Source organism: Ochotona curzoniae, unplaced genomic scaffold (assembly GCF_017591425.1).
Source record: "Ochotona curzoniae isolate NIBS_2020 unplaced genomic scaffold, NIBS_Ocur_1.0 contig_2688, whole genome shotgun sequence".
NCBI classification, from domain to species: domain Eukaryota; kingdom Metazoa; phylum Chordata; class Mammalia; order Lagomorpha; family Ochotonidae; genus Ochotona; species Ochotona curzoniae.
The window spans coordinates 8,150,054-8,175,235 of NW_024465553.1; positions in this window are offsets into that span (position 1 = coordinate 8,150,054).

Below are 25,182 nucleotides of genomic sequence, written 5' to 3' on the forward strand. Positions count from 1 at the left end.
GGAAAGTCAGATTTACAGAGAGGAGAGACAGAGAGAAAGATCTTACATCCACTGGTTCGCTCCCTCAGTAGCCACAATGGCTGGAGCTGAGCCAATCCAAAGCCAGGAACCAGGAGCTTCTTCCAGGTCTCCCATGCAGGTGCAGGGTCCCACGGCTTTGGGCATTTCTTCTACTGCTTTCTCAGATCACAGGCAGGGACCTGGATGGGGAGTGGAGCAGCTGAGACACAAACTGGCCCCATATGGGCTCCTGGTGGTTGCAAAGCAAGGATTTAACCACTAGGCTACTACACCAGTCCCAGGAGTAGTCATTTGATAACGCCTTAGAGACTCCAATGCAGAGAATAGTGTTCCAAGGGTGTTGAGTGTTTTTGATATTTCTGAGACATCTTCAGGTTTGTTGCACCAGGGTTTAGAAAATCTTTCCAAGGTCTATTGGCTGACCAAGTCTACCTCAGTGCACCCGCAGACCCACGGACCCAGGAACACTTTGCAAAGCTTGGCCTGGAGAGTGATCCAACCTGTTCCATTTTCCATCCTCTGACAAGACACTTATTGTCTTCTACTGGCCTAAGTGATCTGGCTGTCAGACATCAGCAACACATGTACCCCAACGTCAGATCACATATATTGTGATTTTCCCTCTGTCCAAGGTTTGAGTCCAATGGTCTAGTAGGTGAGTCCCCTAAGAAACCTCGCTCGAAGTGACTCCAGACTTGACTCCTGTGTGCGCCAGCCAGTGCAAGATCAAGTTCAGTCCATCACCTATACCAGCTAGTGCACATACCAGTGGACTGACTGCTCTGCTTTTGATCAAGCTTCTTGCTTATGGCCTGGGAAAACAATGGAAGATGGTCCAAGACCTTGGGCTCCTACACCCCCACATGGAAACCTAGAAGAAGCTCCTGGCCCCTGGCTTTGGATCAGTTCAGCTCTAGCTGTTGCAAACATTTGAGGAGTGAAGCAGCAGGTGGAAGATCTTCTCTTTCTTTGTCTTCTGCCCTGCCCCTCTCTTTCTCTCTCTACAATTCTGACTTTCCAGTAAGAATAATAATTTAAAAGTCTTTAAAAATTGTACAGTTGGGGCTGGTATTGTGGTAAAGTGGGTAAGGCCATCTCCTAGGTCACCATTATCTCATATAGGTGCTGACTCCAGTTTCAATTCTAGCTCCCTGCTAATGGGCTAGGAAAAGCAGTAAAAGACCACCTAAGTACTTGGGCCTGTGACACCCATGTGGGAGATCAGATAAAGTAACTGGTCCTTAGTTTCTACCTGGCCTAACCCCAGCCATTGCAGCCATCTGAAGAATGAACCAGCAGATGAAAGAGCTCTCTTTCTCTGTCACTCTCTGTCTGCAACTCTGACTTTCAAGTGTATAATTTTGTTTGTTTGTGTTAAATGCACAATGAACGTGAAAGGACTTCTGTTTACATTGCCTGGGGAAAAAAGCAGCTTATAATAGTGTAGACCTACATTTTCCAATTCAGTAGGCACTTGACACATGAGCACTTGAAATGCTGTCAGTCTGAACTGAAAAGTGCTGTGAGTGAACAATTGATATGGGAAAGAATATAAAATATCTCATTAACAATGTCTTTACTAATGGTAAGGATGAAATAATATTTCAGACATGGTACTGAAATTAATTTCCTCAGCTTTTTAACATTCCAGTTGTGATTCAAATTTATTTTATTTAAAATTGTGATTTATTTGAGAGGCAGAGAGATAAAGAGCTCCCATCTCTGGTTGTTTACTACTGCTCAGATACCCTGATGTCCAGAGGTGGGCCAGGACTAGGCCAAGGCTGATGCTGGGAGCTGGAAATGCAACCCACGTCTCCTATGTGGATAACAGGAACCTAGCCACTTGAGCCTCACGGGTGTGTCCCAAGAGTTGTATGAAGAGAAGACAGAACCAGGAGCTAGTGCCAGGCATCAAGCACAAGCACCCCAATATGGAAAGTAGGCATCATGATTACAGCATCTGAACAGCCAAGCCAGATGTTCACCTCCACATTTATTTTAGATTTTGCAGGCCTCACAGCTGTTAACAACAGCTCAGTTGCCTTGTAAGGCAAAAGCTTCTCTAGACAACTTATAAATCAATGGGCATCACCGTGTTCCAATAAAACAACTTACAAAAACAAGCCACCCAGCAGCCGCAGTTGTGGTTTGCTGAACCCTGACTTAGACCTGTTTCCTAACCTTGGTCCCTTGGACTTCTGCATAGCTAATGTTTGGAAGGGTTGGGCAGGAGGTTGTGCTGTGCATCGTAGACTATCATCAGCATCTCTGGCCTCTACCACTAGATGCCAGTAGCACCTCCATCCCCATTTTTTTTCAAAGATTTATTTTATTTTTATTGGAAAGGCAGATACATAGAGAGGAGAGACAGAGAGGAAGATCTTCCGTCCGATGATTCCCTCCCCAAGTGAGCGCAACGGCCGGTGCTATGCCAATCTGAAGCCAGGAGCCTCTTCCGGGTCTCCCGCGTGGGTGCAGGGTCCCAAAGCCTTGGGCCGTCCTCGACTGCTTTCCTAGGCCACAGGCAGGGAGCTGGATGGGAAGTGGGGCCGCCAGGATTAGAACCGGCACCCATATGGGATCCTGGGCGTGCAAGGTGAGGACCTTAACCACTGCGCCACCGCACTGTGCCCCATCCCCGTTTTGACATCTCCAAACTGCTCTCAATGTCAGGTATCCTCTGTGGTGACACAGTCTCCCTGATTGAGAACCACCATTGTTGCTTGTGATTTTATTTCCATGGAGACAAAAATCTTATAAATGTATAGACATTCTGGAAGTGTACACTCCAAGGTGGAGGCGTTGCTTGCTTGTTTTTCCCCCCTCCCTGCTTCTCTGTATCTTTAGAATGAACCAGATGTTCCTTATTGAAGATGTAAAAAGGAATAATTGTGTAGGAAAAGAGAAAAGGACTCAAATAAGATGAGACAGCAGAAAGAAATCCGTATGTGTGAAGGAAAGAGTGAGGGGACAGTGGCATGTCAGCCCCAGAGGACAAGCTCTCTACTTGACCAGGCCCTCAAGTGGCATCTGTAACGTGAACAACACAGGGCAGTGTGTATGGGCTGGGCCAGGACAAAGGTCTGTGAGTTGATGAGTTGGGAAAATGTATCAACCGTGCTAGGAATAGCAGCAGGCTCTTGCATTTGCCCAGAGGAACCAGATGTGACCTCCTTGGTGCAAGGCATGCTGGGATCTCCACAGTTAGAGTCCACAAGAGAAGGGGTGAAGCCAGGAATTAGACAGAACTTCAGAATGAAATATCAGAAGCTGACTCTATCTGACTGCTTCTCACAAAGGTACAAGCAGTAGCATCTTAATAACTAAAACACCAGTGCCAATCTTCCCATAGCTACAATTCAATAATAATAACTGTTGCTCTGGGGTGAATGCAAAACCCTCAGACCAAGAGATAGACACAGCAGCTGGGCAGAACCTGAGCCCCTGCTGATTGATAAGCAACCAGGCACAGCCCCTGTGCTGTTCAGACTTCCACACGTGGTTTATATTGAAAAATGCATTTCTGTGTCATCAGATTTATTGTTATTGATAACATTATTTTGTGCTTCTGTTCTGGGCAGTGTGCCAGTAGTTTTATGTGATCACCTCATTTTAAAAAAAGATTTATTTATTCGTAATTATGTGTGAAAGACTAACAGAGAAAAAGGCACAGAGAGAGAAGAGATCTTGCATCTACTGGCTCATTCCCTAAATGACCACACTGGGCTGGGCTGCTCCAGGCTGAAACTGAGAGCCAGGAACTGCATACTGCCAGGAGCCCAAGCACTTGAGCCATCTTTTGTTGCCTTCCCAGGTGCATTAGCAGGTACCTGGATTGGGAGATGGACAGCTAGGCTGGGAACTGGTACTTCAAGATGGCATGCCAGTGTTGAAGGCCGCAGCTTAACTGGCAGGGCCGTAACCCATTGGCCCTGATCATTTCATCTCATATTCCTCAATCTCCTATCACCTCTGAAAGTGGGGTGCTACTCTTAGAATAGTTTTTCAGATGAGGGAGATAAGGGTTGAGAGTTAGGAAGGTATAAGCCCAGGTCACACCACTGGCAAAAGAACACTGAGACTGCTGTGCACACTTCTCAAAGCCAGTGATCTAACTGCAAAGGCATGCATGTCCCTCAGTCACTTTTTTTTTAAGATTAATTATTTTTATTGGAAAATCAGATATACAGAGAGAAGAGATACGGGAAAGAATTTCCATCCACTGGTTCAGTCTCCAAGAGGCCACAGAAGCCACAACTGAGCTAATCCGAAGCCAGGAACTTCTTCAGAGTCTGCCATTCAGGTGCAGGGTCCCAAGATTTTGGGCTGTCCTCGACTGCTTTCCCAGGCCACAAGCAGGGAACTGGATGGGCAGTGGAACAGCTGGGATTAGAACTGGCACTTATATGAGATTCTAGTGCGTGCAAGGCAAGGACTTTACCCGCTAGCCTACAGTGCTAGACCCCTCAGTAATTTTTGAAAGAAAAAATACATAGAGGTCCTCAAGTTGAGTTTTGTAATGACTGCTTGAAGGACAAAAATATTATTTCACTCAGGCTAGTGGAAAGCTGCTATGCTTTGATGGGGAGGTGGAGATGAGGGGGATGGAGAAGTGAGGCAAAGGGCCAGGCCGAAAATGATCCTGGAAGCCCCAGGTCCATTTATAGGTGGGTCTATCCCAGCATCTGGAGAGATGGGAGGCATGTCGGAGAGACAGTGGTCTCCTGAGAGTGCCCTGGCAAGATGCTGACAGACTGTCCTTGAGGACAAGGCGTGCAGGGAGGGACACTGAGCCAGACGTGTCAGGGGACTGCCTGCAGCAGAAGCATGGATACTTACCCCAGAATAGAGCCGAGTTGGCAGATGGGGGTGGGCACTGGTTTCCTAAAGAGTTGGGCAGGAGCAGGCAAGTGTGATGAAACTTCTGGTAGGTCCCAGTGCCTGTTCTCCCTTCTATTGGAACCTCAAATTCTAGCCAGCACATGGTCACCGTCTCTGTTGAAGCTCAGTGTGGCAATGCTGTTCTTCCTCTTTGGAGAAGGCAAAGGCTGCATCTCCAGCAGCCATCTGAAAGCCTGATGCGGACATCCTTGCTGGAAAGAGCATAGACAGGGTTTCTGATGGTCACAAAGCCACCAGGACAGTCTCCACTCTGCTGACTTGTATACTTTGTTTATATTAGAAAAATACTTGCCTAATTGATTACTCCTTGGCATTTTCTATCATTTGGTTTTAGCTGAATTTACTTTTAACAAATCAGTAATGCTGGCCTCAAAACTGGCTTCTTCTCCCAGATTCTTTTCTGTAGCTCAGATTCTACATAAAGTAATTGGAATTGGAGTCAAGAAGAACTTGAAATTACTCAAGGCGATCAGTAGCAAGCACCACTGCCAGTCTGATTAGCCCAAAATATATTGTCAGTTCCATTGTCGGAGTTCAGCTCCAACCCCTGGCCCCTGTTCTCTAGATTCATGTACAATAGGGGAGAAGTAAATGTAGCATTTTCTCCAAAAGTTAGACTCACTGCCATCATTAGCCTTCCTCAACCTCCCACCGCATCCTAACATGTGCAGTCGTTACCTGCATCTCGTTCTATCCCCCCTTCTGGCTCTCATTGTGCACCCTGGTCCTGTCTCCTAGGATTCCAGCTCCTCCTGCCCATCCTGAAACTGTCCACTATAGGTGCTATGGGAAAGTCCTGGAAAAACTCAGAAAAGTACAGAAAATTCATGGTCCAAATAAAGACAGGCTAAAATGGACTATGATTTCGAATATTTGCTGGAATATAATAAAAGAACAGATTTGGCCACACTACTGGGAACAGTGTTCTTTGAGTCACCAAGAGTGGTCCCAGAACAGACCTCAACCCTGCTGGGAACAACAGCTGCCTACTCACAATAACCTAAATGCCATTTCTTGAGTTTTACTTCCCGAATGCCTGAGACATCAGGGCTGGGCCAGACCAAAGCCTAGTGGGCTCGATCCACATCTCCCCTGTGGGTAGCAGAGATCCACCACCTGAGTTATCGCTGCTACCTGCCTGAGTGCACATTTGTAAGAAGCAGGGAAAGAGGACAGGGCCAAGGTGTGAACCCCAGGTACTCTGCTATGGGATGGGATGTGTGCATCTTAGCCACCGCATCAAACACCTGGCTCAAAGCTTAATTATAATTATCAAGGTGGTTGGCAAGTGTAGACCAAGAGTGATTTGGAGGACTTCTCTCCTGTGGTCTGGGAAAGCTTGGTGAAGTTATACAATTGAATTTATGGAGAGCACATCTTCCCTGACCACCTCTCTCCGCTGCCATTTCAGAGCTTATCTCTACTGAAAGGAGCCATGTCCACACAGGCACATTTTCTCAGTATTCTATTTCCTTTGTGTCCCAATAGGATGGAGAGAGCTGACTGTCATCTGACATCTCCTGTGGTAACCTGATTCAATCTTGTGTTGCTGAAAATAACTGGGATAATGGTCTCCCACTGAGGCTACACATTTGACCATATTGCTAAGCTTTAAAATCTATCCTTTCCCAGGTCCCACCCTAGGTCAATTAAATCTGTGGTGTAGGCTTTATTGTTGTTGTTAATAAAAATTTCCAGGTGATTCTGTTCTGCAGTTGCATGTTAGAATTGCTGGTCTGGCCATCCTGTGTATCATTCCTTAGAGTGTTGCAACAGGTGCACCTCTAGGTTAGATCAGTTTCTTCATTATCACAGTGCTTGGATGAGTCATCATCCTTCAAGTGTCTCCACTCCCAGGGCCATTTTTGACCCTTGCTCTGTCGTGTGGCTCCCCCAAGCCCATGTCCCTGGAAAACACCTTTCATCATTATCCCCCAGTGAACTGCCACTTGCCTTATTTAGTGGGCTCCCCAGTGCTTGAGTTTCTTCTCTGCATAGCATTCCATCCTGCTGATAATTTCATCTACTTCATGGGGCTCTTTCTTTGCCTGCTTGGGACATTCTCCCAGGCTGGATGGGAGACTATACTCGCTTCCCTGAGGGTGATGTTAGGCTCCTCATCCACCTCCCAGATCTAAGTCCTAGGGAGCCAATGACCAATTGGAACTTTGAACAAAACCTTCCCTGAAATGAAACTCATCGTGTTACCATTGGCCTTTTCTCTCCTCTTCCTTGCTCTATTGGAAGAGACCCATTGTCCACCCTACGCAATCACACAATCCCCAACTCCAGGAATCCCCTGGCTATATCCCTTCACCCTACACCAGTATCCAGTTGACTCCATCTTGGTTGGCCTCTTTGCCTCATTCCCACTGCCTGTTTTCAGGGCAGTGAGGACAGCCATAGTGATCTGCCTAGTCTCCCTGCACTTAGTCAAGTCACCTTTCAATATTCCCTTTGACCAGAGTGATTGTGCATAACACATATATGACTGTGTCGATCTCCTGCTTAAAAGCCTTCCACCATATCCCCATGGACTTTCAAGTCCAAACTTAGAAAGGTCCAACAGGCAATAATAACTCTCTTCTCCTGCCTCTCCAGTTTCAGCACCTGCTGTAGCCAACAGATGCCTTGTGTGTGTCTCAATGCACTGAGCCCTCAGTCCCTTTCTGCTAGGCTCCCTCTCCACCTCCTCCAGCCATCCTCTGGGCCTGGGAGCCCTCCCTGACTTTTGGTTGTCCCATGTCACTTATACTCCAAACTTGTGCTTGGACCTCACTACTTCTCATTTTCTCCTCCTTGATGCCTGTCCCAGGGCCTGGAAAGCAGAGAGAGGTGCTGAAGAAATATTTACAGGAAAGTGAACACCATGTGCCATAAATTCCAGGATGGAGTATGACATCATGCATGAAGAAAGTACAAAGAATTATTAAAACTTATCCCTGACTCACAAATGCATTGACTGTAAGGAAGGTCTTCAGTGTGAATGCTGGTGGGCAGGGAGTAGATCTCATAAGGCCCCCTAAGGGACCCCTGCTAATATTGGAGAGCCCCCAATATTAGCAGAAAGATTTTCATCTTGCATGTTGGTCTTCTGAGAAAGACTCATGGTGCATAAAGTATTTTGTGGCTAAGAAATATTTGGAGAATGGTGTCCTAAATCATTCAGACAATTGGAGTACAGGGTAATCAATCTCTAGGTGAACCTTCCAAACCCCAAATTCTCATCTCTCTGCTCCTTTTTTAAGCAAAATAACACTGGGATCCACCCCACCCCAGTCTTACTTGATGTCTTAGTGACATACTGAGATTTAAGAAAAATAATCTTTTGTGCTTTAAAAATTATTTATTACTTTACATCACAAGACTTAAAGAAGAGGAATTCAATGGAAAACGAGCCTTCCACAAACACCTCCCTGAACCCATCCTTGGAGACAACACCGCAGCTGACTTTAGCACATCATACCACAGTTTTCTGTACAAGGGCTGCTATTCTGATGGACAGGCAGCACATTCCCTTGGCAGGGACAATGGAAGGGCAAGACTTCTAAATGCCACTGATGTGGTTGAGTCATCACAAACTCGGAGTGGCTCCGAGGGCACCTGGCCCTGCTATCCAATGACAGTCAGGAAGAAGGGCTTAGCATTCACGCTGCTCATACCCAAACCGCCTTTTGGCAGACAACGGCCAGCATTTGTTTGGCTCGTGTTCAAATATCCAGTTAGTCCCACTTGTTTACTTACCTGGGGAATACTTCTCTGCTAATATTTTAGAGAGGATTTATCAGGGAATTATATTCCTTAAAATGGGACTGACTGCAGGTGCTTCCCTAAATTTCTGAAAACTTGAGTATTTGAGGTTTTAGCTTCTGGTATTGGGACAGTTCACTCTCAGACATTTTGGCCTCCCTCCATTACAGAGATAAGTTAGAGATACACTCAACATCTGAACATGGGAGGAATACTTTACAACCATTACAATAAATAATCAGAGAACACCTTTGTGGATCTTAGCGAGAAAACATCTTTAAGATAGTACCAAACATATAAACTATAACTAGAGATACATCTGATTATATCTAACGTAAAAAAGCTCTGGTCAAAAGCACGTCATGAACAAGCTGAAAAGATAACTAGTAGCCTGGAAGAGGGTTTTTTCCAAGTATCTGGCAGAGAGAGGATCATTATAAAATGGGTATAACTCCCATAAGTCAGATAGATACCATACGCAATCTAAAGGAAAAACAGGCAAAGGACACAGATGATGAATTTCAATAGAAGAGAAAATAAGAGGCAGTGTGTGTATTAAAAAAAAAAAACCCTCAACTTTGTCCATAATTAAAGAAATGTGGTTCAAACTACAATCAGATTATTTATTTATTTATTTATTTATTTGCCATTCATGTTGGCAAAACTGTTTAAGTTTGAGAATCTCAAATGTCAGTGAGGCTGTAAAGGAGCTGACACTGTCAGTCACTGCTGAGAGCATCGACTGATACAGACACATCAGAGGGAGATTGGGCTGCATCTTGCAAATTTAACAATGCGCATCCCCTGGAGTACGGTGATTTCAGCGCTAGGGGAACATTCCCAGGTGTGCACAAGGAGCCATGCGAAAGGTTATGTGTTTGTGCTTTCTGTCTAAACATTCACCAAAGGGAATGGCTGAACAACACTGTGGGGTTGGGATTCTGTGGGTTTTTTTTTTGTTTTTTTTTTTTTTTTTGTCGCCTGTTTTGGCATGGCAGGGTTGCCATAGTAAAGGAATATGGACAAGGTAACTCAAACAATAACCATTGATTTTCTCATAGTCCCATTGTCTAGAAGTACAAGATGAAAGTGTTAGTAGGGTTGGTTTCTTCTGAGGGTTGATCTCTATTCGGGGTCTGTTTATAATCCCTGTTTGGCTTATAAACGACCACATACTCCCTGTGTCTTCACACGTTGGTGTCTGTGTCATCTTGGAATAGGACCTGCCCTGGTGACCCCATTCTAACCCAACACTGTGACAATCTGAGGTCCTAGGGGTTAGGATGTCAATGTAAAAGTTCAGGACAGGGTATTGTTTTGCCTACAACGCAGCCCCTACAGGGAATGTGTGAGAACCATTATAGCAATAAGTCTCCAGCTCAGAAAACCATGTTGAGTAGAGAGAATAGGACCCATTATGGAACACAGGATTGATATCAATTCCAGGCATAAAACATCCACACAAACCTGCCAAGTATCTCCTGCGGGGGTACTTCAAAAAGTTGATGGAAAAAAACTGGCATTCAAAGCTAAGTTTGGAGCAAAAAAATTGAAATCCATGCATAATGTTTTTCATAATATGCATTTTTACTTTCACTTTTGGAAGACTCCCCCTCCTATATAAATTTTTAGATGCTCTGAAAGGATGCACAACTCAAAGCGTGCCTCCGTGTTGTTTAGTTCAACAGGCTTTGACTGTGATGTTTGGTTTCTTCAGAAAGTATTGAAAGCAACTGAAGGTGCAATGTGATCATTTTCTAATTCCAATTAGTAGATGATAAGAGAATTTGTCATTTGAAATGTTTTTTTCTCTGTATGTTGTCCTCATGAAAAAAACTTTAAAAATCAAAAGAATAGCCAACTTGTGCCTTTCTAGAGATACTTTGATTTTGCTTTTGGGTAAAGATAAACAATGAAAAAGCTACTTAGAGGTAGATTATTTCATCTCGGCTTGCCTGGAGACTTTAAATAACTGTCTTTGGAGATTTTAATTTCACAACCTTAGGGAGCAGATTATGAAGAGCCATGAATTTAAGCAATTTGTCCAGTTACTTAATAAACAACTGGACAAAGATAACTTAAACAATAAAAGGTATCTAGGGGGGCAGACATTGTGATGCAACAGGTTAAACCATTGTATGGGATGCCAGCATCCCATATAGGAGTGCTGGATCTAGTCTCAGCTGTTGATCTTTCAACACATCTCCCTAGGAACGCACCTGGGACAGGACCAGAAAACAGCCCAAGGACTTGGGTCTCTGAGATGTGTGTGTGTGTGTGTGTGTGTGTGTGTGTGTGTGTGAGAGAGAGAGAGAGAGAGAGAGAGACTGTTGTTCAAGTAAAATAAATCTTTTTAAATAACAGCACAAGAGCCATAGTATTTTATGATTTTACGAGACACAGAAGAGGGAAGGGAGGGGAGTTTGTGCTGATTTGTTGAGAATCTACTTCCAATGTCATAATACTGTGAACCAATTATTTTTCATCCCAATTTAGAAATGAGGAAACTAAAGCTCTGAGAGGAGTTTTTAAAAAAATTGTTTGCCAGGGATGACACATAAATGGATCTACTAGGGAACTCTATTTCTAGAACAAGAGGAAACATCCAAGAAAGGACTTCCGTGGAAAGCTCTGACATATGTTGGTGCTACTGTGTTTCCTTCGCTGAGTGTGCTTGCTTGGGCTATGATTGCACTGCAGACAGGACGGCTTAAATGACAGAAAGTTATTTTCTATCAGTTCTGTGGGCTGGAGGTCCAAGGTGTCCACTTCTTCTGAAGCTTAGCTCCCTGATCTGTAGCCAGCTGTATGCTTCTGGGGTCTTTCCCTGACATTTCCCACTTTAATGTCTGTGTCCTCGTTTCTTCATGTCACAAAGCATCAGTCATACTGGAGTAGGACCTTGCCTAATAGCCTTGTTTTATTTTATTATTTAAATATTTGTTTTTATTGGAAAGGCAGATTTACAAAGAGAAATAGAGACAGAGAGAAAGATCTTCCATCCACTGGTTTATTCCCCAAATGCCACAATGGCCGGAGCTGAGATGATCCAAAAGCAGGAGTCAGGAGTTTCTTGCAAGTCTCCCATGTGGTTGCAGGATCCCAAGGCTCTGGGCCATCCTCTGCTATTTTTTCAGGCCATAAGCGGGAGCTGAGAGGGAAGTGGAGCAGGCAGGACACAAACCAGCACCCATGTGGGATACCAGCACTTGAAAGTGGAGGATTAGCCAGTTGAGCCATTGCACCAGCCACGAATAACTCCACTTCAAACTATTTAGCTCTTTAAGGACTCTCCAAATATAGTCACGCGCTGAGGTTCAGGGGATGTCAGGATTTCCACTGAATTCGATTCAGTTCCTAACACCCGTCATGCATGTTTCGACCCACTCCATGTCCAGCCCTACTACTGAAGAGCATGGTTTGTTTTGTTTTGTCTTTTAAAGAAGCTTCACACTCTAGAAATACATCTGATTGTCAAAACTAGAAAGAATCCAAAGTTACAAATATACAGGGACACTTAGGGCCACAGCTGCCCTTCTCGTGAAGAATCATGCCTTAGGGGCTAGTCTCTATTTTGTGTGATTCAAGTCACATATTCCTTGAATTTCCCTTGAGTTGCTCCACTGCTCAAATGTTCAGGCACAGTTGAGGAAATAAAATGTTTCTTCCCTGTGTGGATGCAGCCATCAAGCATCTATATAAAAGCACCTTGTGTTTCCTGCCTGAATTTAATACCAGACTTGAAAATGACATTGGCGTGTCAGCTTGAATGGAGGATTGTCTTACTCAAGCCATCTATTTGGAGAGCAGTGGTGCTTTCTCCATCTAGATGGAATGACTTACTTCCTTGGAGCACAAATCTTACAGCAAAGCCCTCTGCATGGCACGACCTGATTTGGTGACCATCTCCAGAAGCGTCTAGTCTGCTTTTGCAGGTGATCCCTGTTTTTGAAACGATGCCTCAAGAAAGAAAATCACCCAACCACATTAAATATAAATAAACAAATCTCAATTGCAGAGATAACACGTGGCTTGGGACACTGTTCTTTTTTATTGACTTTGCCTCTTGGCACGTCTGGAGTCTCACAGCGTTAATCATCACTTATCTACAGATGATCTCCTAATTGACACTTCATTTCTAGCCCTTTCAGATGATGTCACCCCTCGCCTCATCCCAAATTTGGCTCGCATCTTCATCTTGCCTTGGATAAGCCACAATCATTTCTGATTGAATATGGATGAGATAGAGGCTGGATGGTTTAGTTGTAAATAAATCCTAAAGGCACTGGAGTTTATTTGCCTCATTGAGACACTGCCCCCTCCAGTTGAGAGCCAGGGCGCCTAGTGACTGCTACTGATTTTCTTCAATTCCCCAGAGATGCCTCACCAAAGGATTAATCACCACACAATACCAAAGACATTTCACAACTTCACTTCTGAGATTGGCCAGAATTTCAGGTTACCCCACAGTGTAAGTTCTGGCACAGTCTTTGCAGAAGGGCTCCGATAGCCTCTGTTTGAGTTCCACTTGGTCTGTTGCTGCCCCTTGGTCTTGTACTGTGCACCCTGTCCCAGAACACATTTTCCTCTAGACAGCTGTGCAAGTCTCTTGTATATCAAACAAAACTAACTTGGTTGAGATCTTGGCCAAATTGTCTGCCTTCACATCAGCCAGTTTTTGGAATGACATAAAGCAACAGTGTCTCCATTTCAAGAATCATTTATTGGTCTGTCTTGTCATGTAATAGAAGGTGTAATGCTTCATAGACCCCAGTACCCGTAGAACATGTGATCTTAAACAGAAATGTGCATTTTGAAACACTGGGATGATTCAATCACTGGTGTTAGCCCATGAGAGCCTGGCACTTAATAAGCAGTAAGCACTCCATAAATACTTGTTGGAATAAAAAGGCTGAGAAAATGAATCTGTAATCTTTTGACCCATTTGCAGTTTTTGCTGCTGTCGTTGTTTGTAATATATTTTTATCTACCTCTTAGGTTATTATGTAACTGTGTTTGGGTAATTATTATTTCAGCTAGAACATATTGGAAATCTCCATTAACATAACTGAAGGATATAAAATAGAATGTTTGGAATTGTCAATTAGCCGATTTGTCTTGTGTTGCTTTTCTTCATTATTTCACTGCAGCCTATGGTTCATTCAGCACATTTTAATTAAAAACAAACATATGTGGGTCTGCTAAGAATCCTAGTGTCTAATAGCGTAGTTAGACGGGATAGCAAATATTTCTAGCAGTGGCCATATGATATCTTCCATTCATCTCAGCAATAATCCTCCAAATCTAATTATTGGGAGGATGGCAGCTGCACTTGGTTAAGCTTTCCTTCATCTTTACAGAGATGTGGAGTTTTTTTCTTCAGCCCATTATACGGTATAACATCAGCTGCTGCTGGGGTCCTTCCAAGGCTGAATCCCAGTGTTTATGGGACTTTTCCCAGTTGTTTCCCGTTTATCCATGTCCCATTTGTTCCTTTTCCATGTGCTTCTGACCTGAAGATACACCCAGGACATCTTCTGTCAAGGTCTTGTTCTCTCTTTCTCCAAGTGTGTTCTGTGTGTTTTTGTGAGTTGAAGGTGTACCATGCAGCAGGTGGCCCTCAGGAAGCTTTGTTGGTGGGGGAGGCTTTGCTGCAAGGAAGCCTGCTGTGTTGGGGTTTGACCCTCAGTTTTGCAAACACAGAAGCATGACTCCATCAGTGTCAAGAGAGAAGCCCAGACTCTCATTGACAACACAGAGGGAAATGGATCCATTTAAAATAGGAAATGTGACTGCTCCTGACCCCAGGTACAGTCATTGAGTCTATAGAGGCTGGATGCAGATTTGGATGTGGGGGAGTACAACTCATTTCTGCTGCCAACTACCTGTGTGCTTTAAAGCACATGATCTAATGCCATGAAATGCAGCTGACAAAGGTTGAAGTGGCCACTTCCCTGTATTCAAACCTTGATTTGTTTCTAAGCAATGGAGGGCAGGCAGGAAGGGCCAAGGAATGCCCATGATTATGGAAAAGCACAGAACTCAGCTTGGTAATTTCTCTCTCTCGCTCTCGCAATCCTACTCCCTCTCATTACACTGTGTGCCTTTGGAGCTCCGAGTTGCCAAGTAGGAGGAGCCCGGCTACACTGAAGCAGTCACTCGGCACCCTGGCTCTGAACTAGAACAAACACATGGATAAAACAGAGGTGCTCGAGGAGTTTCCTCATTACCAGCTCCAGTGACATTTCTATGGGATTTCTCAGTCCAGGCACTAGGTGTGGGTGTGCAGAGGCCTTCAGAATGATTCTAGCTCCACTCACATGTTGACCACAACTGTGGAAAACCACAGATGAGACATATGTAGCTCTGTTGATTTCTAGAACTGCAAGAAACAGGAAGAATGGCTCATTGATGTAAACCAGTTTTGAGATGGCTTATTATGTAGCAGTGGAGAATAGGAAAATACATATATTCTGTATACATCTATTCTGTTATACACACATATAGTCACATGGGCTCAGTACCCAGAGAAGGCAGTGATGTTGTCATTTTACTTACTATTTTGCAGACATTTCTCTATGGTCAGTGTGAATGGTTTCGGTTATTTACAAGTGCCAGACTTATAATACACAGTGTTTTGTATTTTGGTAGCCTTGAATTTGAGTCTGCCGGCCTGAACCAGACAGTCCCACACAGCCACTGCCCTCTGTCTTCAGAGGAGGTGCCTCCGCAGTTCTGGCTCTGCTGTCCATCTTGGTGCTGGCCAATCTTGGGGTAGGGCTAAGTTTCTCAACTAGTGAGGGATTCTAGCTGACTACCAGCATAAACAGTGTCTTGTTTTCTATTAGTACAGGGGGGCTCCAAAGAGTTCATGACAAAAGGAATAAAAAAAATAGGTGCAAGAAATTTGGAATCTCTGTATTTTTTCTATAATACACATTTCCTATGAACTGTAGAGGTTCCTTATATGCACGGAGTTTGAAATATTTTTGCACCAAGCTAAACTTTAGAAAAAAATTATATTCATTTATGAGAAAGTGAACGAGGGATGGAGGAGTGAAAAAGTGAGGGAGAAAGAGAAAGAGTTCTTGCATTGCTGGTTCTTTCCACAAATGCCCACAGGGGCCAGGGCTGGTCCCCAGCTGAAGCTGGGAACCCAAGCTTCCATCAAGGGTGACAAGAATCCAGTGACTTGAGCCATCACCACTACTTCCCAGCTTCTTCAACAGCAGGGAGCTGGAATCTAACCCAGGTGCTCTGAGATTTGAGCTGGAGCTCTTTCTCTGCTAGACTAAACTTGACTCTACTTTCTCTATACTCTGCTAAGTTAAGGAGGTTGAAATAAAATGAAAGGAAAGTTAGACTTTACAAAAACATTCACAGATGGGCATATAATAATTTCAGAATAATATAATTTAAACTGCCTTTTTAAAAATAACTAAATAAATGAACCAAATTCCTGGGACATGGTGCACATGAAAGCTTTCCATGCCCTCTTGCTCTTTCTGGCTGGCTGGAGTAGAGCTGCAGGTGACCTTGAAAGTTAAACCTCACAGGTGTCAGAGCCTCCAGCAGCCTGGGTCCCTGAATAACTGTGTGGAAGAAGCCACCTGGCCACAAGGTTGGCTCCTACCAAACTGTTAAATGTGTGAGAAGCTCCCGTTGGGGTTGGCTTTAATAGATGAAGTCTGTTTTTTTCAGCTTCTCAGATGCTTTGCATAATTTTAACTCATGTGTCAGTTAATATGAAGAAATAAGAAAAAGCTATCTTGGTTGGCCCCAGATAGACATTCTCTGCTGCGCTGCTAAGGACTAACAAGATAGCCCTCATCGGGAGTATGGATCCTGGCACCAGCCTGCAGAATTTATAGCCAGTCCTACCATTTACTGACCATGCAACCTTAGGCAAGTGTGTACCACAGAGATACACAGCCAATAAGAGAGAAAGGAGAAGGGATGGGAGAGGGAGAATTTAAGCAATTGACTTATGTGATTGTGGGAGCTTATCAAATCCAAATCTGATGAGAGAGACTGGCAAGCTAGACAGAGACCCAGGGATGAGATGCAGTTCAAGTCCAAAGGCATTCTGCTGATCAACCAGGAAGAACTGGTGCTGTACAGTCTACTGGTACAGTCTGCTGGCAAAATTTTCTGTTGCTCAGGGGAACACCATCCTTTTATTCTTTTGAAGCCGTCAGCTAATAGTATGAGGCTCACCGACGGCTTGGAGGACAACCTGGTTGACTTAAGATCCACTGATTTAAATGTAAATCTCCTCCAGACCGTCATAGAAAATAGCTAAAATATCTGGGCGCCTGGCCCAGCCATGTTGACACATCAAAATAATTCTCGTAAGAAGTTAGTCCATTCATGCCTTTAGACCCTTATGGAGTGGGGTAGTAACAGAAGCTGTTCTTGGGTGAACATGAGGCTTGGATGAGTCACAGCAGGTGTTGAGAGTAGTGCCTGCACCCACTGGTTCGGGGTTTTCTCCTGATTGTTACAATCACAGACTTTGGCCGTATGCTGCATCCCCACTAAGAGGCTGTAAAGAACTTTCAGCAGGTGCACCAAGTGCAGCAGGGGTATTTGATGAGAGACTTCACACATTAGAACTATTGTAGTGTAGCAAATGAAGACCTGCCTACTAGTGTTTGCAGGCTATAGTGGACCAGTGCTCCATCAGTCAGTCAGCTGCTGCCTTTTGCTTGTTATTCTATGAGTTCATTTTCATACATTTCCATTTTCCCCTATAAACTGTATATTTACTGCTCATATTAATGCGACATGGCGAAACCATTTACATAACTGGAATGTTTTGCAGCCTAGGAAAGCATTTCTCTTGCTTGGCTTTCCTCTCATATCTTGCAAGAAAATTCATTTCTGCTCTCCATGTTTTGGAATGAATAGGCATTTCCCAGGAATAGAACATCAACATTCATCAAGAAGCAGAGTGCTTAGAAGTCTAACAGAATCTGCTGTCACCAGGTGGGGATCAGGCTTTTCCACAGCACAGTTATTGTAAGGATGGAACAGGGAACTTCTCAATACATATGTGGGACTCAGGAATCACTGGGTGGGTGAGAGCTAGATGCCACACTTCCCGGTGATTCCCTCAATGGTTGTTTCAGTACTCTTGCTCTGGGGAGGTGCAGCTGCCTGGATCCCTGAAGGACTGTGTGGAAGTCAGCGTGTAGCAACGGGGATCCTGCTTCTCAAATTGATACATAAATATGAATTAAACTTCCATTGTTGTTAGCTTCTTTAAATTTCAGGTTTGTTTATTCTACCAGCTAGCTTCTTAAGGCACATCGTAAAGGTTTAACCAACTTAGATAATATTGCCGGAAGGTCATTGGCCGTTCTTGATGTCTGTTCCATTTCCACAGATATGAAAGACCTTGATGTTCTGTAGAAAGTGTCTGCTCCCCCACTGATTTTTCTAGAGCATCTACTAGCCAGTGTCAGATCTCCTATACTCATGAAATTGCCCTGCCTCCCCAGTTAGACAATATCACCAGTATTGATTTCAAGGTGCAAAAATATCTATTCATTGAACTACTTTCTTGAGTTCCCATGCCACCAAGATAATAGAAAGAGAATTTTAGTTGAATTGGGAGTTTCTTGTGTTTTTATATTTGAACCTAAATGCTGAGTTGTTGGGTGGGCAACTGGTCTGCAAAATGAACATCTGATGGAGACATCCTTATTTCCACTTGCTCTTTGTTTCATTATCAGTTGACTGTGGATGACATCAGGTGGCCATTTCCCTGGGTACTGATGTGGTTGGACTGCTGGGAGCGGCCCTCTGCCCATCTCTGCCCACTTTTCCCAGATACAGGGAGAAAAAAGGAGATTGGACACAGTTGTCTTATTCATGTTGCCCCCAATTCTCAACCCTCCCCACCTTAACCAGTGGTGGTCTACATGGCTATTCATTCCTCTCAACTATGTAAATATCATCCAAAATAAAATGAATTATTTAAAAAAAAAAAAGAAAAGAAACAAAGTCACTGGTATTTCATTTATTTGTTCAATAACTATTAGTGGATCAGTATACACAGGACATGCAGAGGTGAGTCATTGTCATACACCAGTTAGCCATCCACCAAGGCTTCTTCCAGTAGGTTTACTGGACTGTGCAGTCACATGAAGCTTTTGCATATAATGTGGGGTTTCCATATAACACCATAGACAGAGTTTCACATAGTGATAGCTAGCCCACATATATTTGCTAATTTAGTATGGGATAGTAGAGACTCGCTTTTCCCTATCATCATCTTTTTTTTTTTTTTTGGAACAATAGATTTACAGAAAGAAGGAGAGACAGAGAAAGATTTGCTGGTTCATTTCCAAATGGCCACAATGGCCAGAGCTGAGCTGATCTGAAGCCAGGAGCCAGGAGCTACTTCTGGGTTTCCCACGCAGGCACAGCGTCCCAAGGCTTTGGCCCGTTCTCGACTGCTTTCCCAGGCCAGAAGCAGGGAGCTGGATGGAAAGTGGAGCAGCCAGGACATGAACTGGCACCCATATGGGATCCCAGTGTGTGCAAGGTGAGGACTTAGCCACTAAGCTATTGCACTGGGCTCTCACCTTTCCCTATCATTAACTTTCCTGTTTACTCCTACACTAATCAGATCATGAGTGGATGGACACAACCAGCTTTATTTCCAAGAACAATGATATCACATTCTGCCTTGCAGATGCTAAAAACAGAAATTATTTGCTACGGGAACCCACATTTATTAGGCATGGCGTTAAATGAGTGTGGGAATGGGAAGTCTCGCCACTGCCTTTCTTCCCTTTCTGTATTTTTGCTACCTTTGATCTGGAATTTTAATCGTGTTTGGTTAAATTATTTCTAGCGAGGTGTTCAAAGACTTTCAAGTGTCTCTGCTTTTTGAACGTTAGCTTCTTTGTGGTGTATTTTTTCCTAATTATTCCAAATATAGTATAATGGCCATGAAAGCAGAAAAAGAAATCATTTTATGTTCTTGAATTTGATTTCATATTCACAGCTTCCACTTAGTACCTCTCTAGTTATTAGGTTCATTTCAATGTCATTTACGAGGTGCCTGCTAGGATTATAGTCATTTCAGCACAAGTTGCTATACAGTTAGGGAATAAGTCGGTTCATTTGATTTAAACACAGGACGTCAGTATCTGTGTACATATGCTGTGCTCAAGCCTCCCGGTCTAGAAATGGGCTATGGAGCAGTATTTCATAAAAATTCAGAATTAATTAATTGAATATTTATTGAATACCTGCTCTAAGTCAGGTGGTATTTGAGAGTAGTAGAGACAACAAAGTTCCTGCTCTCAAGGACCTATCATTGTAGTAGACAAAAAAGATGACAAATGAACTGATAAAAGGTATGTTCTGTCATATGTTGTGAAGAGATGTAAAGTAAGACAGGAAGTGGAGTCAGGGGAGGGACTCTTCGAGTGGGACTCTTTGGCGTGCCCGTTAGGGCTGTCATAGCTGAAAACACACAAATCTACCGTCTCACAGCTCTGGAGCCCAAAAGTAATGGCCAAGGTATTGGGAGGCTTGGCTTCTCCCAACATCTCCCTCCTTGATACAAGGCTGCCTTTTCTGTGTTTGAGCGCCTGTCTGATCTCCCCATTTCTTCCTCCTCTTCTCCTTTTCTTAGGCAGATGCCAATCATACTGGGTTAGAGTGCATGCTGCTGAAGCCACTTTAGCTTTATTACCTCTCTAAATGTGTGCTCTCCAGACATAATCATATTCTGAGTTATAGGGTGGTGAGGCTTCAACATATGAATCTGAGATGGACTAAGACGGTTAAAAAATTTTTTCTAAAAGACTTTAAAATATATATTTATTTGAGGGACAGACCAATAAATATATACAGAGCTCCCATCCACTGGTTTACTCCCCAAATACCTGCAAAAGCTGGGGCTGCAGCTGGACCTGGCCTGAGGCTGGGAACTGGGAACTTAATCCAGGTTTCTCACATGGATAGCAGGAACACAGTCACTTGAGCCATCACTTCTATCTCCCAAAACCTGGCTTAGCAAGAATCTAGAAGCAGGAATTGAACTCAAGTATTCCAGTATGAGATCCAAGCATCTCAACCATGAGGTCACATACTCCCAAATAAAGGAACAAGTATTGGCTGTGAGGAAAATCAGCTGGGATAACAACACTCCCAGCAGAGGACAGTGAGTGCATGGGCTCCATCTGGACGAGGAGCAGGAGGCCATGGAGGCCAGCCCGTAAGGAAAGAGGATGAGGACAGCACATACCATGGTGGAAGCCAGCTCCTGAGAACCATGGGAGCGTGGCAAGGGCCGAGTTCTCTCTTGGAACGTCTGGAGAAGTCATTGGGATGTATTGAGAATGTTAGGGAAATGATCTCATGCAGATTTTTTTTTTCACACAGATTTTTTAAGGACACTTTTTAAGTTTACAACAGCCCTTCTGTAAACTTCCAGGAGACATCAGGCAAGCTCAAAGTTTTCTTGGAACAGTGAAGATGTTCACCCCATTGGTTACTCTCTATGGATTTTCTAAGCATTCCTTCCCTTGAGGTTTAAGGAATCAACTAATGATTGTCCAGGATATTGGATCATTCTAAAATTTGTCCTGCATCATTTGATGAGGTTGTATTTATGAGAAAAGAAGTTCATGATTCCGTTCTCATCTACAGAGGAACACTTTTCTTGAAGAAAAGCTTTGGTATGATGACCTGGCCCATAGTTATTTCTTAGGAATGTTGTTAAAATGGCAGCACTCAGGACAATTTGGCTCAGAGCAAACTTTGAAGTGCCTTACCTATGACAAGTACAGTTGTCTATATTTCTATGATGTAATAAGAGGATGAATAACAATTACAAACTTTGGGCATTTTGAACAATTTGTTGTCAGAAGATCTTCGCATAGCAGTTCATACGCATCACACTTTAACCCTACTCTGAACCCCAAAGCTCTGTGCTCAGGAAGTCTTTGTGATACTGGATCATATATCACAAGCCATTAAGATACTAAAATTGGGCGCAGTGCAATGGCTCAGTTGGCTAAAATCCTCACCTTGGAAGAACTAGCATCCCATATGGGTGCCAGTACGTGTCCCAACTGCTCCACTTCCCATGCAGCTCTCTGCTTTTATAGCCTTGGAAAACAGTGGAGGATGACCCAGAGCCCTTAGGACCCTGCACCTGCATGGAAGACCTGAAAGAAGCTCCTGGCTCCTACCTTGGGATCAGCTTAGCTTCAGCTATTGCAACCATTTGAGAATGAACCAGAAAATGGAAGATCTTCCTCTCTGTCTCTCCATAAATCTGATCTGCCTTTTTCAAAAGACACTAAAAATTTTTAATGGTTATGCCATTTTAAAATGTTTGTATTTATTTTCATCTTATTTGAAAGACACAGAAAGAGAAACAGAGATCTTTTGCTAATTCAGTCCCTAAATGTCTGCAATGCAAGGCTGGGCCGGGCTGAAGCCAGGAGTCTGGAATTCCATCTGGGCCTCCTTCTGGGTGACATGGCTCCAGCTACCTCCCTGGGGCACACATTAGCAAGAAGCTGTGTCAGAGTGAAGGAGGCAGGACTCTACACAGGCACTCCAACATGGGTGTGGCTATCCCAGTGGCAACTTAAGTAATGAGTCAATTCAGTAGTGTCCACTTTTTACAGAGTATTTATATTATGTCCCGATACAAGTGCCATGTCCAACAGAAAACATTTTCATTGCATGAATTGGTAGGCATTTTCACGGGAATGAATAAATGCAATCAACTTTTCCTTGTGTGTCACCATTAAACTTTTTATATCTATGACACTGGGCTGCTTTCCAGGACCTATAAAAACTTCATCATATAGAAGAGTATAATAATATTAGAAAGAGAGACATTTCAACTGTGATACCCTAATTAGGATAAGTAAAATTTGGGGTGTTTTCCTGGGGACTTTTCCTTCCTTGGAACCCCCTCCTGCTACAATGGCAGAAGCCCCTTTTCCTAAATAAATCCTGCTTCTTAAACTAAAAAAAAAGAATAAGTAAAATTTGAAGGACAATGAATTGAAATCCAGGAATATCAAGAGAGAACCTTTTAGCCTTAGAAGCACAGTATCTGTGTTTTTATGAACGGGATGTGGTATATAGAAAACGTATATGAGTTAGTATCATTTGGAAGCCATCAGAAACAACTTTAATATGAATGTAAAAGCTTGCCTTGCCATACCCTACTGGGAAAGAAAAAGGACTACCTTATTCTGGCCAAATAAGGAGAATTATGTATGTGCAAATGAAGTCTTTGGAAAAACCATCTCTCACAAAGTGTGTTAATCTGCATGTAAAGCACGTCAAGGAGCTTCCTTGGAAAAGCTTCTTTAGCAGCTCAAGACCCCAAATGCTCAAGAACTACAGCCTGTTCTCCACACTCTTGCACTGAAGAACAGCAAGAAAACAGAATCCAGACTGTTTTTTCGAGGCTACGCTTGGTGGCTGAATTCAAAGGCTAGGGCTGTGAAAGTGCTGTTGCCGCATACCCTTTAATAAGTCAAGTTAGAGATGAGTTACGGCCGGACAGCGGCAGAGCACGCTCCTGCACATTCTGAGAACACGAGGCCTCGCTCTGCATCGCACGATTAAGGCCTTGCTGGGAAGGGGTGGCAAGTGTTATTAAGTTGTTAGATTAGCCAGGTTCTACTGCATTTTCGCTTTAAGCCAGAGTACTTTCACAGCTGAGCTGCAGTGTTCCGAAAACGTCTACATAACGAGAGCCAGACGTGGAGTTGAATCCCAAATGGTATGCGGCCCATGGCATTTAGACGCTATTATCCGACTGAAACTGTAAAAAGTCAGCACGTCTGCAAAGGCCTGACAACACCGAAGCGCTTTCCCATAATAACAGACTCGTAAGGGGTGGGAAGTTTTGTTTTCCCTGAATGTGAACTCCAATCCAGGTAGGAAGAATGAACCTAAAATATCATACTGATGAGTTTGTTGCATTTAACTCCTGGAGCCCGTGCTTGGAACAGAGTTTGAAGGAATCCCATGTAGTCGGCATGTGGCATACTTTAGTAAAGCACTAAGCTTCCTAATAAACTAAAATCTAAAAATACTAAAAATCTGAAGTTCAGGAAAACTTGAATTTCTCATGGAAGTAGGAGAAGGGATCAAGTTACAGAACAATCAAGTTGGAAAGAAAAGCCAAGTGCACCAAGGGCAGCCAGCTAAAGGAGTTCTAGAAATTGCATTTCAGAAAATCACATTTCAGTTGCCAATTCAGGCTCTAGTTTGCAAAGGTACCGGGACCCAGGAAGTCTTATACAAACTTCTTCACCTGGCTTGATTCAAAGTCACCTGGGACTTCCATTTCCCATGCGATTGATGAATTTGACAGGTGTGACTCCGGCCGGGTGCTGAGCCCCTCAGAGGAACAAGGAAGTACAAGTGCTGGTCTTGAGCTTGGGGGGTGGGAGATGCAAGGAGTACAAATGCTCAAGCAGCAAAGGGCCCTGCTGTGTCAGGTGCTAGGGCACGAGGCCTTAGTGATTTGTGACCTGAGACAGAAAGGTCATTGTTTTCCTTTTGTGTGGTTTATTCAGGGTAAACTATCAGAAGTATTTGTGGCTGGGCCAGTGGCACAAATGCATTCTTGATTTGAATATCAAGAATACATGATGTAGAAAGATGAATGGAATCTATCTGCTTGGCAGCATCCAGAGCACACAGTTTGCAAGGAGGTTGAAAGATCGTAAGTTGTAATTGGGGCCTATGTTGTGATGTTTGCGAGTTACACTGTCTCCTGTAACACTGGCTTCCCATATAACCTCCAGTTCATGTCCTACCTGCTCCACTTCCAGTCCAGCTCCCTGATAATAACCTGGGAAAAACAACAGAGGATTGCCCAATGTTTGGGCCCTGCCACCCACATAGGAGATTGAGATGACAGTTCTGGCTCCTGGCTTTTGCCTGGCCCACCCATGGCTCTTACAGACATTTGGGGAGTGAACCAGCAGATGGAAAACTTCTCTCTGTATATATCTGTTTGTCTCTCTCTTCAGTAACTCTGACTTTCAGATACATACATACATCTTTAAAAATAATTTGTAATCTAGATACACAAAACTGAAGTTTCTGACTGTGTGTTATCACATCATCTAGGAAGGAGTGGGTGGATCTCCACTGTCCTGGATTGCACATCTGGAGTTAAAACATGGAAATAAAATGCAGACTCAATAACCAGGTTTGCAATGTGGGCTGAGCGGGCATGACTGTCAAGAAGGAGATGTTGCCTATGGGTGACCATAGGTCAGGTTCTCAGAAACAGGTCTGGACAGGAGCACCCCTGGGCAAAGAGTTGTGGAGAAAATGACCCCGGGGGAATCAGCCTTGGATAAGGAGGAAAAGAGAGCAGAGAAGTAGAAGGGGAAAGAAAGTAAACCAAGAAGCCACAGCCAGACAAGTGATGGTTGCAAGCCGAATCCATGAACAGGAACAGCATCTAAGTTCCCTGAAGAAGGACATCCAGAA